This window comes from Lampetra planeri, chromosome 12 (genome assembly GCF_965212315.1).
Source record: "Lampetra planeri chromosome 12, kcLamPlan1.2.h2, whole genome shotgun sequence".
Taxonomy (NCBI): Eukaryota; Metazoa; Chordata; class Hyperoartia; order Petromyzontiformes; family Petromyzontidae; genus Lampetra; species Lampetra planeri.
The window spans coordinates 476722-490845 of record NC_136118.1 but is presented as its reverse complement, the minus strand read 5'-3'; positions in this window follow the sequence as shown (position 1 = coordinate 490845).

The following is a 14124-nucleotide window of genomic DNA, read 5'->3' as shown; positions in this document are numbered from 1 at the left end:
ACTACTACTAACACTACTACTAACACTACTACCACTACTACTAACACTACTACTAACACTACTACTAACACTACTACCACTACTACTAACACTACTACTACACTACTACTACTAACACTACTACTACTAACACTACTACTACACTACTACTACTAACACTACTACTACTAACACTACTACTACTACTAACACTACTACTACACTACTACTACTACACTACTACTACTAACACTACTACTACTAACACTACTACTACTAACACTACTACTACTACTAACACTACTACTAACACTACTACTAACACTACTACTACACTACTACTACTAACACTACTACTACTAACACTACTACTAACACTACTACTACTAACACTACTAACAATACTACTACTACACTACTAGTACTACTACTACACTACTAGTACTACTACTAACACTACTACTAACACTACTACCACTACTACTAACACTACTACTAACACTACTACCACTACTACTAACACTACTACTAACACTACTACTAACACTACTACCACTACTACTAACACTACTACTACACTACTACTACTAACACTACTACTAACACTACTAACACTACTACTACTACACTACTAGTACTACTACTACACTACTACTACACTACTAGTACTACTACTAACACTACTACTAACACTACTACCACTACTACTAACACTACTACTACCACTACTACTAACACTACTACCACTACTACTACCACTACTACTAACACTACTACTACACTACTACTACTAACACTACTACTAACACTACTAACAATACTACTACTACTACACTACTAGTACTACTACTACACTACTAGTACTACTACTAACACTACTACTAACACTACTACTAACACTACTACCACTACTACTAACACTACTACCACTACTACTAACACTACTAATACTACTAATACTACTACTACACTACTAGTACTACTACTACACTACTAGTACTACTACTACCACTATTACTAACACTACTACTACTAACACTACTAAAACTAACACTACTAACAATACTACTACTACACTACTAGTACTACTACTACACTACTACTACTACTACACTACTAATACTACTACTACACTACTAGTACTACTACTACACTACTACTACACTACTAATACTACTACTACACTACTAGTACTACTACTACACTACTACTACTACACTACTAATACTACTACTACACTACTAGTACTACTACTACACTACTAGTACTACTACTACACTACTAGTACTACTACTACACTACTAGTACTACTACTACACTACTAGTACTACTACTACACTACTACTACACTACTAATACTACTACTACACTACTAGTACTACTACTACACTACTAGTACTACTACTACACTACTAGTACTACTACTACACTACTAGTACTACTACTACACTACTAGTACTACTACTAACGCGGCGGGGGAGGAGGCGGCGCAGCTCGATGATGCCCGCGCAGACGTCGCGGATTTGACGCGCCGAGCTGAAGCCAATTACAGGGCCGGGTTCAAGAGCGGGAGGGGGTGGGGGCGGTGGGGGATCGTGGGGTGGGGGGAGCAGCTCCCTGAGGGGCAGCGGCAGCTCGGGGATTATCGACTCATCTCGACTCATCTCGAGTCATCAGCGCCGCGGCTCTCGGGGAGGTCAACCCCCGCGGCCGGGGTCGCCGCTTATCGGGGACGTTTACCCCCCTCGCTCGCTCGCACCCCGCCCCGCGCCGCGCGGAGTGTGGGGAGGGGGAGTGTGGGGGAGGGAGGGAGGTGAAGGGAGGGGCAGGGAGGGGGGTTCCCACGATGTACCCCACCGCGAGAGAGCGAGGCATTGACGTGGAGCGGAGCTGAGCGCGGCTCGATAACGATGAGCGGCGAGGAGGAGTCGCTGCCGGCGCGTGGAGGAGCCGCGATCATCCCCCATTCAATTAGCGCCGCGTCCTGGGGGAGGCGGGGGGGGCGGGGGGCGGGGGCGCGCGAGGACGGTGACCGCACACGCGGGCAGCCCCCCCCCCCATACACTCCCGCCTCTCTCCCTCCCCACTCCACTGCCTCCATCCTCAGCGCTCTCTCTCTTTTCCTCTCTCCCTCCTGAATATTTCCCTCCCTACATGGCTGTCTCCCTCATTGCCCCCTCCTCTCTCTCTCTCCTCGTTGCTTCTCGTCCTCCCTACCTCCCTCTTTCCCTCCCCGCAGTCCTCTCCCCCTGCCCCCCTGTCTCCATCCATGCTGCCCTGCATCCTCTTCTGATTCTCTCTCTCCCACAGCCTCCCCCCCTGCTACTCTCTCCCCGTCCCTCTCCCCACCCCCTGATGCCGCGGGGTCCAGGCGTGTCGAGATCAAACACCTCCCTGCTCCCCTGAGCTGCCCGCCGCCAAATTGGTCCTCCCCACTGCAAATATTCGGCGGTGCCTCGGGCTCACTGCGCTGAACATTGGGGGCAAATCCCCGGGTGGCTGGTAGTCTGGAGTCGGTGGCGGCAAGTCGTGGCCATGGCGAGATGCATACTGGATGTGGCGTGCCGGGAGGATGGAAGTCGCTGCGGCTCGCGCGCGACTCCCGAGTCTCCTGGCGGCCACGAATTCAAGGCCGACGTCGAAAGGCAGAGGCCACTTAGGGGGGGGGGGGGGTGTCAAGGCCGGTGCCTCGAGGCCAAATCGTGGGACCGAGCGCCAGGTGAAGGCCCAGAGCTGAGACAATGTCCTCGAGGCCTGGGTCCGGTCTCCGAGACCCAACACCGACTCCGCCTTCACGCCGCTGCCCCGGGCCTCACCGCGGGTCCCCGGGCCTCACCGCGGGCCCCGGGGCCTCACCGCGGGGCCCGGGGCCTCATCGCGGGTGCCCGGGGCCTCACCGCGGGGCCCGGGGCCTCACCGCGGGGCCCGGGGCCTCACCGCGGGGCCCGGGGCCTCACCGCGGGGCCCGGGGCCTCACCGCGGGGCCCGGGGCCCAGGGGCCGCCCTGCACGGAGCGCCGCCCGCCAGGGGGCGTCGCGGCGCCGCGGGAATTCGCCGTGGCCGCGATTCGTCGCGGCGTCGTCACCACACGGATCGATTGCTGTATCCAGATCGGTTCCCGGTGATTCCTCCCCGTGCGAAGTCCCTGCCGGCGCTCCGAACGATGATGTGGATGATGATACGGATGAGATGAACGATGTGGACGATGTGGATGATGGCGATGATGGCTGATAGTGTTGTAGATGTGGCTTGGAAAGGATCGGCCGAAGCGACTCAAACCGTGGATCGGATACCGAGAGGCGACGACTCGGGCGCATGGCTCGCAGAGGAGGAGGCCAATGCGGGGTGGAGGCCACTTGGCTTGGGGTTACCGCTCGCTGGAGTCCCGGCCGCGGGCTCCCCGTCCTCATCCCCTCCCTCTGCACGATCTCTGCTCGGTTAGAATGTTGTCCTCGGCACCAGAGACGCGAACTCGAGATAAAAAAAAAACTCCAACCACACGTGCGAGAGAATATCCCTCGAGGAGATGGAGCCATGAAATCAGTTCCGTGTGCAGGCGCCAGGCGGATTGGCGCACGCAGGATTGTGAGAGATGGCGACGGCGTGGAGAGGCATTCATCCAGCAGTGGATGAATCAAGGCTGATGATAACCAGTCGGCACTGTAACTCGTAATCTCTCTCCGTGTGCTCTCTCGGCCGAGACCACGCTGCCCAGACCTCACGAGGGGGACACGGGCTCCGTGTCCAACGGGTGAGAGGCCATCGAGACTCGAGCGGCTCCCCTGACAGACCACGTGGTGCTGAGAGCCCACGCCGCGTGCTGCACAGCGGACGTGGGAAACAGAGACGGGGGGGGGAGGGCGGCTCGTGTCGCACGCGCCGCTCGGACGCTGGCGTTTGATATGTTCCAGATGACACGGGCACACAATGCCCCTGCTCCTACTCTTGCGAGTAAATGCCCCCCCCCACCCCGGATTCGTTACCTTCTACCCACTTGCAGATTTCGGAGCCTCTGAGCTCCTCCCTGACAGGGGCAGACAGAACGGCGAGCGCTGCTGCTGCTTATGATGCCAATGGTGACAATGCCGCTGCTGTTGGTGATTCTGGAGTTGCTGCTTGCTGCTGATGATGGTGATGCTGATGATGGTGATGTAGCTGATTCAGATGGTAATGATACTGCTGATGGTGATGATGCCGCTGGTGAAAATGGTAATCCTGATGGTGATGATGATGTTGATGATAATTATGCTGATGGTGATGATGGTAATGACGCTGATGATGATGATGGTGGTAATGATGCTGATGGTAATGATGGTGATGATGCTGATGGTGATGATGATGGTAATGATGGTGATGATGCTGATGGTGATGATGGTGATGATGCTGATGGTAATGATGGTGATGATGGTAATGATGGTGATGATGGTGATGATGGTGATGATGCTGATGGTGATGATGCTGATGGTAATGATGGTGATGATGGTGATGATGGTGATGGTGGTAATATGATGGTGATGATGCTGCTGATGGTGATGATGGTGATGTGCTTCGTGGCTCTGGAATCCACGAGCTACTCGCTTCTCATTCCCCTCCAGTGCGTTCCCGCAGCTCTGCTCCGGTCGCCAAGATGAATGAGCGTTGCGTCTCCCCTCCTCATTACGACCCTGCGACCTTGCGGAGATATACGAGCACTTTTTAACGCAAGTCTATTGCCCAGAAATGCCAACAACGCTGCGTATTGCCAGCCTTAGCTGTGACGGATGGACGGGGGGGGGAAGCCCAGAGAAGGGTGTCTCGCCCACCCGGAGGAGGGGACCCTGGGTCCCTAAAGCAGAGGGGCCCTGTACGCCGGCGCTGAGTTCAGTGGCGGCGTGGGAGGCGCGGGGGTGGTGAGTGAAGGGATTTGAAGGGGGCGGGGGAGCGATGTGGCTGCTTTATTTGGGCCCCGGAGACGGTCACTCGGAGGGGCACGGTACGAGTGTTCGCTCACAAGGGGGCATTGTTAGGCTGGTGGAGGGGGAGCGGATGAGGGGGTCCCGGTGGGTGGGCGCAGCGCGTGTATTGGTGTGTAAGTGTGTGTGCATGTCTGTGAGTATCTCTGTGTGTGCTCTCTGTGTGAGTGTGTAGCCCGCATACCCAGCCACCCCATGCCCAAGCAGCTTCTGTTCGGCCGGATAGAGGGGGCTAAACGGGCGCGGCACAGGCTAGAAAAGAGATGGAGTGATGTGGTACAGAAGGATGTGGAGCTGTTTGGACTTGCCGATGACTGGTACCAGCAGTCGGCCTCTGTGGAGGAGGATCGTGAAGGATGCTGCGGAAGAGTTGGAGGCAGTCGCCCTCCAGTGACAACGGAGGGCAGAGTAGCGATGCTCACAACAACGAGCAGAGCGCCGGGTGGCTAAAGCGCACAGAGTTGGCGCAGTGGGGAGCACAGTTGGTGCATCTGCCAGTCATCTCAGTCGGTCAACCCATGGCGCCTTGGTCTGTTCTGTGACCTCTTGCCAGCGGGCCTTCGACACTTCACGTAACCTCAAAATGCACCTACCATAGCACAAACGCCGTGGAAACGTCACCATTTAGTGGTGAACAACGGTTATGTTATGTTATCTCTATGTATCTCTATGTGGTGTGTATATATCTATGTGTATGTATATATGTGCGTGTCTCTGATTGTCCGGCAAACAACCCCCTACCTCCTCGTTGTGCCGGACGGGTAACGCTGTCGTGGGCAGTGCTGTGGGGGGAGAGGCAATTCCGATTGGCCTTTCCTCTTATGGCGATTGTGACCACCACAGCGGCCAAAAGGGGGCTCTGGATGGGTGCGAGGGACTGGCAATCCCTCCACCTTCAATTGATTACCGTTAAACCACGATGGAATTTTTTTTATTTATAAGCTTGTGCCGGAGGCCCCGGGGGGACAGGCGTCTATGACAACTTCTGGCCAAACCCCATTTGGCGGAGCCAGGAAACTGAATCCTTACCCTCGGGGCTCCTCCAGAAACAACAAAAAAACACTACATGTGGCCACGTGGAATGTACGAACGCTCACAGCGGAGGAGAGGCTGCCACTCCTCTGTCGAGAACTGGACCGGTACCGCCTGGATCTCTGGTATTCAGGAGGTCCGGTGGACCGGCTCTGGCTCCTGCCACCATAAGGGGTGGACAGTCCTCTTCTCAGGGCAGGAGACTGCCAGACAACAGGGAGTGGCTCTTCTGAACAAAATAATGAAGGGGGCGTGGGAGCGTGGCGGTGAGGTGTGGGAAGCTGTAAGCCCCAGGCTACTTTGGGCTCGCCTTCCCATCAACCAGAGGCGAAGAGTGGTGGTCGTGGTTACTTATGCCCCCACTGAAGACGAACATCCGTGGAGGGATGCAGGCAAGTCTGATGAGTCAGATGCCTTCTATAACCTGTCACAGGTTCTAGCTAAAGTGGCCCCTAGGGATAGAGTCATCTTGTTGGGTAACTTCAATGCCCGACTTGGTCATGATGCTGGCACCTGGTCTGGAGTGATTGGAAGGCATGGGCCAGATCAGCTCAATAACAACGGCAGGAGGCTGCTATATTTGTGTGCAGCCCATGGGCTTGCAATTACCAACACGCTGTTCCAGCATCGGCACATCCACACAACATTATACATGCATGCCGGGTCCAAGCAAGAGCATATGCTGGACTACATCGTGACGAACAGCGGATGCGGGCCCATGTCCTTGACAACAGGACCTACCGTGGAGCTGATCTGCCCACTGACCATCGACTTGTCATCTGTAAGATGCGCCTGCCATTCTTCCACTCCAGTGGTGGATGTACACCCAGGACCCCATTCAAACCCTTAGTGACATGGTCTCAGCTAGCTGATGAAAGTTGCAAGCGAGAATTTAATTATCGCTTTGCGGCTGGGGTTGGCATCGTCCCCCACTCCTCCTGATGTCGAGGGGATATGGGCGAGGTTTAGGACTGTGGCTCATGTAGCTGCAATGGCTGCTTTGGGTACACGGTCCAGACCTCCCCAGAGACCCTGGCTGACAGAGGAGGTGTTCAAGCTGGCTGAGAAAAAGCGACAGGCCCACTCTAATCGGCTGCAGCATCGCACGTCAGAGAATGAGGAGGCTTACTGCAGCCTACGCTCGGAGGTTCAGAGAGCCGTGAGGCGCTGCAAGGATGGGTGGTGATCACGGGTTGCTGAGGAGATGGAGTCTGCCTCAATGGACTGCGATCACAAATCGTTCGTTAATTCCATCTAAAAAGTTAGCTGCAGCACCACACCTATTACCATCATTAGGGGAAAGAACGGTGATCCAATCTCCGACCCCCAGGAACAGGTTTTCAGATTTGCTGAGCATTTCTGTGAGGTCCTGGGGGAGGGGACATCCCTCAACCTGGATAACAACGTGGGACAAAAGTGGGGATGACCCAGCCGAGGCTGCGGTGCCTCAAATATTGGAAGAAGTCACCCCCTGTGAGTGGCTGGCTGAGGTGCCATCTGTTGAGGAAGTACTGAAGGCGATCCAGAGTCTGAGACCAGGAAAGGCACCGGGCAGAGATGATCTCCCAAGCGAAATGTTGAGGGAGGGTGGCGTTTGTGCACAGACTGCCCTACATGACATCATAACAACAGTCTGGACCACTGGACGGGTTCCGCAAGGACTGGAAGGATGCCTTGGTGGTCCTACTCTTTAAGAAAGGGGACTGCACAGACTGTAACAACTACAGGGGCATCTCACTCCTCAGTGTGCCGGGAAAGGTCCTAGCAAGGATTATTCAACATCGCCTTGCTAGGCACACTGAGGAGAGGCTTGCGGAGCCCCAATGCGGTTTCAGGAAAGGGCAGTGCTGCACAGATGCCATATTTTTGTCCGTCTGCTACAGCAGAGGTGTAGGGAATTCCAACAAGACCTACATCTCTACTTTATTGACCTGTTCAAGGCCTATGATACCATCAGTAGGCCTGGGCTCTGGGTTGTTCTGAGTCCCTGACCCTCTGCTCACGATCATTAAGGACCTTCATGATGGTGAGTGGGTCCGGGTAAAACTATGTGGCCGGGAGTCGGAGCCATTCCCTGTACACCTTGGGGTGCGACAGGGATGTCCTCTGGCTCCCACATTATTTAACATTAATTTCGACCACGTAGTTCGGGAAGTCTTCAATGGCTGTACCGGAGGAATTTCCATCTGGTACAGATACAATGGGAGGCTGATCTCTTTCCGGGTGCAGTCAAGGGATGGCTCCCTATTGCTCAACCATAGTATGTATGCCGATGACCTGGTAATTGCTGTTCACTCAGTGGAGGAGTTTGAGGCGCTGCTGCTGAACCTGGAGCTTGCCACTAAGAGGTGGGGCCTTACCATCAGCCGACCAAAACGAAGCACCTGCCTGGGTATTTTCTATCTTCGGACACTCCACCCCCACAACTCCCAATTGGTGATAGGGCAGTTGTGGAGAGAGTGGAAAGTTTTCCATACCTGGGCAGTGTGCTCATGACCGGCTCCGGTTTACCAGCAGAGATTTCACTCTGAATCAGTCGAGCGGCATTATCTTTTCATCGGTTGCGTAACGCTGTGCGGAAGCTACTTGGTCTGTCGCCCCGCACAAAGCTTCAGGTCCTCTCGGCCACAGTCATTCCCTCCCTTCTCTACGCTTGCGAAACGTGGACCCCCCTAATGGAACATCTTCGCCGGTTAGAAACATTTAGGCTGGTCTACCTATGATCCATCCTGGGATTAACCAGGCTGGATTGTGTGAGGAGCTCACAAATCCTTGAAAGATCTGGACAAAGTCCCATCGGTGAGCTCCTCTGGCAGGCAAGGCTGTGTTGGCTGGGCCATGTAGCCCGCATGCCCAGCCACCGCATGCCTAAACAGCTTTTGTTCGGCCGGGTCGAGGGTGGTAAACGGGCGCGGCACGGGCTAGACAAGAGATGGAGTGATGTGGTACAGGATGATGTGGAGCTGAGTGGACTTGCCGATGACTGGTACCAGCGGTGTCAAGATCGGCCTCTGTGGAGGAGGCTCATGAAGGACGCTACTGGGCAGTTTGAGGCAGTCGCCCTCCAACAACAACGGAGGACGGAGGAGCAACGCTCACAACAACGAGCGGAGCGCTGGGTGGCTAAAGCACAGCAAGTTGGCACAGTAGGCGGCACAGGTGGTGCATCAGCCAGTCGTCTCAGTCAGTCGACCTGTCGCATCTGGGTCTGCCCCATAAACTCCTTCCAGCGGGCGTTCGACACTTCACGTGGCCTCAAGGGGCACATAACCTGGCACATGCGTCGTGGTGACGTCACCGCCACTTAGTGGTGAATAGCGGTTGTTGTGTCTCTGATTGTGTATATCTGGAGTCTGCTAGGCTTCTAGGGGCGCCATGGTGTCGAGATGTTAACTACCTCGCCTGGTATACAGGTGGTCGTGAGTTCGATCCCGATGCCGACGTCTGTATATTTGGAGTGTGCATGTCTATCTCCCCGTGGTCACGTGGATTTTCTCCAGGTACTCTGGTTTTTCCCTCCAAATTTTTGGGTGCTAATAAATTTCCACATGATAAGCTACTTCCTTGAGCTATCATTTGTGGCCACGTTGCTTCTGAAAAAGAGCTATATAGCTCAGTGGGCCTCACCATAGTAAAATAAAAAAAAAATTAATTTAGTTTTTTTGCAGCCAATGGGCTTATAATCACAAACACGGTGTTCCAGCATCGCCACATCCACACGCCATTATGGGTGGATGCCGGGTCAAAGTAAGAATAATTGGTGGACTATATAGTGACGGAACAACAGCGAATGCAGGCCAATGTCCTTGACACCAGGACCTACTGTGCAGCTGGTCAGCCCACTGACCATCGGCTTTGTCATCTCTAAAATGCGCCTGCCATTCTTCAATTGTGATGGGGCGCGTTCACCTAGGACCCCAATTAAAACCATAAGAGCCTGGTATAGGCTCGCTGGTGAATGTTGCAAACGAAAATTTCACCATCGCTTGTAGGTAGTTAGAGTAGTCGTCATTCCCCCTCTTCCTGATGCCGACAGGAAATTGGTGAAGTTCAGGACTATGGCTCATATAGCTGCTATGGCTGCATTGTATATGCAGTCCAGACCTCCCCAGACACCCTGGCTGATGAAGGAGGTGTTCCATCTAGCTAATAGAAAGCCGCAGACCCACTCACCATCGACAACGTCCCATGACTGAGAAGAGGGAGGGTTACTGCAGCATGTGTTCAGAAGCTTGGAGAGCCGTGTCACGCTAGACAAATGAGTGGTGGTCATAAATGAGGAGATGGAAACTGCAATAACAAGTTGTGAGCATGAATCACTCTTTTATTCCATAGAAAAAGTAACTTGTAGCGTCACATCTATCATCATTGATATAAACAAATATCTGACCGCCAGGAACAGGCCTGCAGGTTTGCTGAGCATTTCTGCGATATCTTGGTGTAGGGTAAACCCCTCAACCCAAATATCATGGGGTAAGGTGAGATTGACCCTGCTAGGGCTGCTGTGCCTCGAATATTGGGGGGAATAGCCACCCCCTGTGAGTGACTGAGTGGCTCGCTAATGTGCCATCTGCTGAGAAATTGCAAATAACAATCCAGAGCTCGAGACCAGGTTAAGCGCAGGCAGAGATGACCTCCCAAGTGAAGAGGCAGGGTGCCAATCGTGTGGCAGGCTGCCCGTTATATGACTAAAATGTCTAGAATTAAGCCCTGGTAGTCCCTAATTTTCAAGAAAGGAGATTGCAGAACTCACCGGGGCATTTCTCTCCTCAGTGTTCTGGGATCGGTTCTGGCAAGGATGTGGTTTCAGGCCAAGATTGTCCTGTACAGACGCATTTTTTTTGTCCGTTTGCTACAGCAGAGGTGCAGGGATTTCCAACGTGGCCAACATTTCGTTTTATTGACCTGGTCAAGGCTGATGACATCATCAGGAGGCCACGGCTTTGTATTAAAGTTCGTATTTTTGGGGTCCACGATCCTATGCTCACAGTCATTCACGATCTTGATGGTGGTGGGCAGGCCTGGATACAGCGGTGCCATTGAGAGTCAGAGCCACTTTATTTACACCTTGCGGTGGCCCCTTCACGAATTAACATTGTATTATTTGTATTATCACGTAGTTCAAGGCGCTTTATATGGCTGTGCCACAGGAATTTCCATATGGTACAGACACAATGGGAAGCTGACCGATGGCCAGGTGTGGTCAAGGGATGGCTCCCTACTGGTCAACCGTATTACATATGCTGACGATCTGCGAATGCTCTGAGAAACAGTGGAAGACTCTGCTGCTGCATCTGGAGTGTGTCAAGAAGGGGTGGTGTCTTAACATCAGCCCCACCAAAATAAAGAAACCTGCCTGGTTATTTTATGTCATTAAAGACTCCACCCACTAAACACTGAATGACCAGTGGTGCTTATAGCCAGCTCCCGTTTGGCAGCAGAGGTCTCACTTTGCATCAGTCGACCAGCATTATTTTTTAAAACGAGTGCATAACATAGCGTAGAAGCTACCTGGCCTGTTGCTCCTTACGAAGCTCCAGATATTCTCGGCCATAGTTATGCACCACTGTATCTTCACAACGCTTTCTTAACATGGAGCCCTTTAAAGAAATATCTGTGCTGGTTCGAAACATTCAGGCTGGCCTGCCTACGATTCATCCTGGGTTGAACCAGGCTAGATTATGTGAGGAACTCACAGATCTTTGAAAGATCTGGACACAGTTCCATCAGTGAGCTAATCTGTCAGGCGAGACGACGTTGGCATGTAGCAGCTGCTGTTCGGATGGATAGGTCACGTGACCATAAAGTGGACCTAGCCTGGCACTCGCGCTGTGATGATGTCACCGACACTAAGTGAAGAATGGCGGCTGCTGTTGTGAGTGTATCCCTATGTGTATGTATCTCCATGTGAATGTATCTGTGTGTATCTGTCTGTGTGTGTGCACGCGGCAGGCTGCATGGCAAGGCGCCACGCTACCCCGTGCCTCGCCCTCCGCACCCCCGCGACGCCCACGTGGTGCCACCCCCACCGCCCCGCCCCCCACTTCTCCCCGCTGTTCCTGAAGCGGGCACTGTTGGAGGGACCGCTGGCCGCTGTCTCGCGGACTCCAGATGAGAGCGCGTGAATCATTAGGCGAGTGCGTTAACGTGTGAGTGCACGTGTGAGTGTGTAAGCGAATGAGTGCGTGCGTGAATATGTGTGTGAGTGAATGGATGCACGAGTATCTGTGTGTATGAGTGAATTGATGCGTGAGTGAACTTGGTGCCTATATTAGAGTGTGTTTGGATGAATGCAAGTCGAGAAATTTGCTGTTTGTATTTACCTGGCATCTCAAGGCAAAAGCAGCATCTGAAGATGCTGACACAGAACAGTGGGGCATGGGCAGCCACCTTGGGAAAAGGAGGCGCGTGTATTCCTTGGTTCATTCACTTTGCTGACAGAAAGATGCAGCCATCGCGAAAGGGAAACCGATGAACCTGGACTTAAGAGAGCGACGGGGGGGGGGGGGTGTCGAGAGAGCCGAGGAAGATACCTCCCACAGAGCGAAGGTCGACTCGGGGCTCCGGTAGAAAGCCTTCAATGCCGGAGCGGAGAGCGCGCGTGGAGGGGAGCCGAGTGAGAAGCGAGGGGGGAGAGCTAGGATGGTGAAATGATGGGGGCGTGAGGTAGGCGCAGGGCAAGACTTCTGGAGGATCATGAAGACGGTGAGTGCGTGATTGTGTTGGGGGGCAGTGTAGGGGTCGGAGTATTTGGGGAGATATAGTCTCGTTTACGGGTGCGGGTGAGAGGTCTAGAAACGTCACTCCAATTCTTAGGGCTGTTAGGAAGCCTACTGGTTTAAGCCTCCCTGCTCCCCCTGTAATTTCTGATCCCCCTGCCCCCCCTGCCCTCTACTCACCCGTATATGCTGCTCCCTCCTGATCCCCCTGTCCCGTGCTCTCTCAATCTCGGCCTCCGCTGCTCCCCTCTCCCATGGGAGTGCTCGCCGAGATCCCGCGGGATGGCCAAGGGTGTCGGAGCAGGGCGAGGGGACGATCGGAATCCCCACGAGGGGGGGCGGGGATGTGGGCGATGTCCCCCGCCCGACCTCCCCCCGTGTTTATCCATTCTCACAGCGGTGCCCGAGGAGGGCCGTGGAGGTCTCGGATTGTGCTCCGATTCCCAGGAATGGAGGAATCGTGTTTTCATTCCGAGACGATGCTGTCTTTGGCTCATTGGGGTCGGACGCACGCGGATTTATGGGGCAGCTTCGGAAAACAATCGCGGGGCTCGGCCCGCCCAGGAATGAGGGCAGCCGCGAGACTCGGGGGCCCCTCCTGCTCAAACACCGTCTCAGCCACAACGCAGAGACACCCACAGGAAAACAAAAAGATCCCCCGTGATTTTCCTAACCGACTGTTGGGGCAAGTGCTGTCAGCGAGCACCTATGAAGGCCGGCACGGCACACAACAGGGTGGGGTGACCCGAGCGACGATGTTTACAAACTCCACACGAGCACGAAGTGTGAGCTGTCGGTGACACTCATGCCTTGTGGTGCAGGGCACGTGTGGCCACTTCCAATAATGGGTGATTGGCTGTCACTGGGGTCATCTCTCACTTGAGTCTCCCCCCACCCTTAATCTCCCACCTGAGTCTCCCACCTGTGTCTCCTCTCTCCCCGCGGCTTGCTGGTTTCCTGTCCCGTGAAGCCACCGAGGCGGCGGCTTTGAAGCGCCGAGGCTGAAGTCTCGGTCTCGCCAGGATCGTAAAACAGCGGCTGGAGTTTATTTTCTTTATTCCGCTGTTTTCATTATCGCCAGAAGAAGAACAAAAAACGGGTCGCGGAATTTGCGTTAAAACACCGCGCAGTTTCCGTGCTGGAGAGCTCGTCCCCGTGACCCTGCCGCACCTGCCCTCCGCTCGCCCCGACGCACCTGGGCGCCCCTATCCGCATACCCCCCTCCTCCTGCTTTCCCCCCCCTCCTGCAGCTCCCTCGCCTCCTCTAGGACCCCACAGCCATCCATTGATTTCTCCACCCTTGTTGAGAACTCGGTATATCCACTGTTTCGTCTCAACCATACTGTTGAACCACCTCACTGCAGGTCCCACCAACACACTCACTCACCCACCCACTCATGCGCACACTTATTCACGCACTCATCCGCTTCTCTCTTGTTCGT